The sequence below is a fragment of the Triticum urartu genome, chromosome 6 (assembly GCF_003073215.2).
Source record: "Triticum urartu cultivar G1812 chromosome 6, Tu2.1, whole genome shotgun sequence".
Classification (NCBI taxonomy): Eukaryota; Viridiplantae; Streptophyta; class Magnoliopsida; order Poales; family Poaceae; genus Triticum; species Triticum urartu.
In genome coordinates this window covers 62,128,443-62,134,442 of record NC_053027.1, presented here as the reverse complement: position 1 = coordinate 62,134,442, position 6,000 = coordinate 62,128,443, and positions in this window count along the sequence as shown.

The window sequence follows — 6,000 nt, the reverse complement described above, 5'->3', positions numbered from 1 at the left end:
AGTATCTTCGAGGTCTATGGTTGAATCAATCCATCATCTGGAATGAAGGGGCTCTCCGGGAGGAAGTAGTTACGAGAACCTAAAGTCAGATTTAGTAAAATCATTTAACCCGAATAGAAGAGAGATCAGAGTCCCAGAGTATAGACGAGGAATAAAAGATCCTCATACCACCCAATGGCGACGTGGGCCTGTAAGCCACACAGCCATGTTAGTAAAAGTTTTGCAATGTCTAGACTCGACTTCAGCCAAGGAGTTTGAAAGGGGGATTCCTACAGGCAGTCGGCTCTGATACCAACTTGTGACACCCCCGATTCGATCGTACACTAATCATACACGCAAATGTGTACGATCAAGATCAGGGACTCACGGGAAGATATCACAACACAACTCTACAAATAAAATAAGTCATACAAGCATCATATTACAAGCCAGGGGCCTCGAGGGCTCGAATACAAGAGCTCGATCATAGACGAGTCAGCGGAAGCAACAATATCTGAGTACAGACATAAGTTAAACAAGTTTGCCTTAAGAAGGCTAGCACAAACTGGGATACAGATCGAAAGAGGCGCAGGCCTCCTGCCTGAGATCCTCCTAAACTACTCCTGGTCGTCGTCAGCGGGCTGCACGTAGTAGTAGGCACCTCCCGAGTAGTAGTAGTCGTCGTCGACGGTGGCGTCTGGCTCCTGGGCTCCAACGCCTGGTCGCAACAATCGGGTGTAGGAAAGGGGAAAAGAGAGAGCAAAGCAACCGTGAGTACTCATCCAAAGTACTCGCAAGCAAGGAGCTACACTACATATGTATGCATTGGTATCAAATGGAATAAGGGTATCATATGTGGACTGAACTGCAGAATGCCGGAATAAAAGGGGGGATAGCTAGTCCTTTCGAAGACTACGCTTCTGGTAATCTCCATCTTGCAGCAGGAGAAGAGAGTAGATGGTAAGTTCACCAAGTAGCATCGTGTAGCATAATCCTAACCGATGATCCTCCCCTCGTCGCCCTGTGAGAGAGCGATCACCGGTTGTATCTGGCACTTGGAAGGGTGTGTTTTATTAAGTATCCGGTTCTAGTTGTCATAAGGTCAAGGTACAACTCCGGGTCGTCCTTTTACCGAGGGACACGGCTATTCGAATAGATAAACTTCCTTGTAGGCGTGCACCACATTTCCCAACACGCTCGATCCCCTTTGTCTGGACACACTTTTCTGGGTCATGCCTGGCCTCGGAAGATCAACACGTCGAAGCCCTACCTAGGCACAACAGAGAGGTCAGCACGCCGGTCTAAATCCTATGGCGCAGGGGTCTGGGCCCATCGCCCATTGCACACCTGCACATTGCGTACGCGGCCGGAGAGCAGGCCTAGCAACCTCCATTACAAAGGAAGTTACGTTACGCAGTCCAACCCGGCGCGCGCTGCTCAGTTGCTGACGTCACGAAGGCTTCGGCTGATACCACGACATCGAGTGCCCATAACTGTCCCCGCGTAGATGGTTAGTGCGTATAGGCCAATGACCAGACTTAGATCAAATACCAATATCTCATTAAGCGTGTTAAGTATCCGCGAACGCCGACAAGGGACAGGCCCACCTCTCTCCTAGGTGGTCTCAACCTGCCCTGTCGCTCCGCCTCAAGGTAACAGTCGGGGGCCGGCGGGAACTCAGGCCCACCACTACCTGGATGGAGCCACCTGCCCCTTCAGCCCCCATCTCCGAACAGTATCATAAGTAATGTAACAGTATAAGTATATAGCATATGCCCGTGATCACCTCCCGAAGTGATCACGGCCCGGTAGTATAGCATGGCAGACGAACAAGAGTGTAGGGCCACTGATGGAGCACTAGCATTCTATACTAAGCATTAGGATAGCAGGTAAAGGTAACAACAGTAGTAGCAAGGACAGGCTATGCATTAGAATAGGATTAACGGAAAGCAGTAACATGCTACACTACTCTAATGCAAGCAGTATAGAGAAGAGTAGGCAATATCTGATGATCAAAGGGGGGCTTGCCTGGTTGCTCTGGCAAGAGAGAGGGGTCGTCTTCGGTGTAGACGAACACACGGACATCGGCACCGGTCTCAGAGTCTACCGGAAAGAATTAACGGAGGGGGGAACACAATAAATAATAGAGCAATCAAATGTAACACAAAGCAAGACGCGGCAATATGCGGTGCTAGGGGTGACCTAACATAGTGGTAAGTGATACCGGCGAAGGGGGGAAACATCCGGGAAAGTATCCCCGGCGTTCCGCGTTTTCAGACAGATGAACAGGAGGGGAAAAGTTGCGTGTTTGCTTTGCTAGGGATGTGTGACGGACGAACGGGCTGCGTATCCGGATTCGTCTCGTTTTTCTGATCAACTTTCATGTAGAAAGTTTTTCAATTCGAGCTACGGTTTAGTTTCTATTAATTTCCAAAGTTTTAATTCATTATCGGAATTAACATAATTAATTTAAATAGATAAAAGTCATTATTGTGTTAGCATGACATCAGCATGATGTCATCAGTCAACAGTCTGATTGACTGGTCAAACTAGCACGTGGGTCCCGGTTGCCATTGACTAACACTAATTAACAGTTTAATTAGTTAATAAGTTAATTAGGTTAATTAACAGGAATGATTAAGCTAATTAACTTATTAAATAATATTAATTATTTTTAAACCTATTTTTATAAATAACAGGGAAGTGGGGCCCCCTGGTCAGTTGGTCGGCGGGGGGCCTAGCGGGCGATACGCTAACGGGGATGCGGGCATGGGTGCCCGCCTGAACGGACACGGGCGCGTGGCTGCGCCTGGGCGCCGGCGCGGCGCCGGAGGTAGCAGCGAGGGAAGGAGGGGCTGGGCGCGGCCCGCGGGCGCGAGGGGCAGCAGCAGCCGCGCGCGTGGGCGCGGCCAAGGGCGTGCAGGGCGGCGGCGGGTAGGCAGCAGAGGCGGCGCTGGCGGCGAGGCAGGAGGGCATCACGGGGCGAGCGGCAAGCAAGGCGAGGCCAGGACGCAAGGCGCAAGGGGAGGGGGGCTACACAGGCGGCAGGAGGAGGCGACCGGGGGCTGGTGACGGGAGCGAGGCCGGGGCGGTCGGCGGCTGCAGACAAACGCGAGGGGAGGCGCGCGGCACGGGCGTCAACAGGCGGTGACGAGCAGCAGCAGCGCTGCAGCAGAAGCAGAATAAGTAGTGCCGCGAGGGAAAAGAGCAGCAGCGACGGGCGCACGAGAGGTTGTGGGCACGGCGAGCGGGCAGAAGGGAGTGCGGGCACGCGCGCTGGGCCGCAGTTGGGCGAGCAGAGCGCGGCAAGAGACGGGGCGGGCGCGAGCGGGGTCAGGGGAGGCGCGGGCGTGCAACTGGAGTCGCGGGAATGAGCGGACGAGCGGCGCCACGGCGAGGGGGTACGAGGGGGGAGAAGGGGAGGCTCACATCGGAGCCGTAGGGAGTGGCAGTGAGCTCGGGTAGGGCGCGACGTGGTCGCAGCGGTGCAAATCGACGACGAGGCACGGTGGATGTAGTCGAGAAGAACAATGAAGGAGACGGCTTGACGGTGTCTTGGCTCGTGGCGCTCCATGTTGATGAATAGGATGTCGAGGCGCAGCTCCTGGACGCGGTACGGCGACGAGGGACGGCCGGTGGCCACGCAGGCGACGGTGGCGCGGCAGGGTTGCGTCGGGTGAGTCCAAATCGGGACGAGGGAGCGAGGAGAGAAGCGAAGTGGGTCCGGGGGAGGGGAAGCACAGAGGCGAACGAGAGGGGGCAAGTGGGAGTGAGGGGTGGAGGTCGAGGCATCGGGGTGGCCTTATCCCCTCGCCCACCGTCGGCGAGATGGTCGGGCGGAACCCGCGCCCTGTAGCGGTCAGGGACCGAGGAACATGAAGGAGCGGGGTGGGCATCCGGTGCGGGGGAGCTGGGCCGGCCCAGGTTGGCTAGGCCCATGATTCAGTGGGCCTCTCTCTCTCTCTTATTTACTTCTTAAGCTTTGTTTTATTTTAGTTTTCAAAAGCAAATAGTTTCATAAATAAAAACAGGATCAACACCTAAAGTTGTGTTGTAATTATACCACTGCCACATAAGTTTGGTCAACTAAAATGAAATAGTTTAATATTCTATTAATTGAAAAGGCATTTAACTAATTCTTTTCTTCTGTTTTAATTTATTTTAGGTCATTCAAACACCTTTTAAAAATGCTGGTTCACCATCAATATTAACAAATGATTATTTGCAACAACTTGAACTATTTAGTTTTAAAGTTTGAAACCATTTATACTTTGACTTGATTTTAAAATTTGAATTTGATCGGGGGTTGAACCAACGCGAGCTTATCAACAGTAATCGTGGTGACGTGGCATCATTAGCAGGGGTTCACTGTAGCTTATTTATCTGGGCGTCACAGTCTCTCAAAGCCATGAGAATTTCCATTGATGAGTGCAAAGAAAGAACCGCTAGGATGCGTACTAAGAAAGATGCCTTTAGAAGAGCGTGTTCTTCTAGTTCCTATGAAAATAAAGATGAAGATCTAAAAGTTATTGATGTGTCCCCTATTAAATCTTTGTTTTGCAATATGAATCTTGATAATGATGGGACTGAATATGATCCACCTTTACCTAGAAGGCGTTTCAAAAATTCGGAGTTTTTAGATCTTGATGCTAAATTTGATGAAAGTGGGATTGAAGAAATTAAAACCCTAGATGTTGCTAAACCCACTATTTTGGATTTCAAGGAATTTAATTATGAAAATTGCTCTTTGATTGATTGTATTTCCTTGTTGCAATCCGTGCTAAATTCTCCTCATGCTTATAGTCAAAATAAAGCATTTACTAAACATATCGTTGATGCCTTGATGCAATCTCATGAAGAAAACTTGAGTTGGAAGTTTCTATCCCTAGAAAACTTTATGATGAGTGGGAACCAACTATTAAAATTAAGATTAAATATCATGAGTTCTATGCTTTATGTGATTTGGGTGCTAGTGTTTCCACGATTCCGAAGACTTTGTGTGATTTGTTAGGTTTCCGTGATTTTGATGATTGCTCTTTAAACTTGCACCTTGCGGATTCCACTATTAAGAAACCAATGGGAAGAATCAATGATGTTCTTATTGTCTCAAATAGGAATTATGTGCCCGTAGATTTTATTGTTCTTGATATAGATTGCAATCCGTCATGTCCTATTATTCTTGGTAGACCTTTCCTTAGAACGATTGGTGCAATTATTGATATGAAGGAAGGGAATATTAGATTCCAATTTCCGTTAAGGAAAGGCATGTAACACTTTCCTAGAAAGAAAATTAAATTACCTTATGAATCTACTATGAGACCACTTATGGATTGCCTATCAAAGATGGCAATACCTAGATCTATCCTTGCTTTTTATGCCTAGCTAGGGGCGTTAAACGATAGCGCTTGTTGGGAGGCAACCCAATTTTATTTTTATTCCTTTCTTTTTGCTCCTGTTTAGTAATAAATAATTTACCTAGCCTCTTTTTTGGTTGTGTTTTTTGTGTTTAATTAGTGTTTGTGCCAAGTAGAACCGTTGGGAAGACTTGGGGAAAGTCTTTTTAATCTTGCTGTAAAAAACAGAAACTTTAGTGCTCACGAGAACTGCTGCCATTTTTATTTGGAAAGTGTTATTTAGTTAATTCTTTTTGCAGATGATTAAAGATAAATTTCTCACGTCCAGCAATTCATTTTAGAGTTTTTGGGGTTCCATATCTTGCGCTATCTACAGATTACTACAGACTGTTTTGTTTTTGACAGATTCTGTTTTTCGTGTATTGTTTGCTTATTTTGATGAATCTATGGCTAGTAAAATAGTTTATAAACCATAGAGAAGTTGGAATACAGTAGTTTTAACACCAATATAAATAAAGAATGATTTCATTGCAGTACCTTGAAGTGGTCTTCTGTTTTCTTTCGCTAACGGAGCTCACGAGATTTTCTACTTTAAGTTTTGTGTTGTGAAGTTTTCAAGTTTTGGGTAAAGATTTGATGGATTATGGAACAAGGAGTGGCAAGAGCC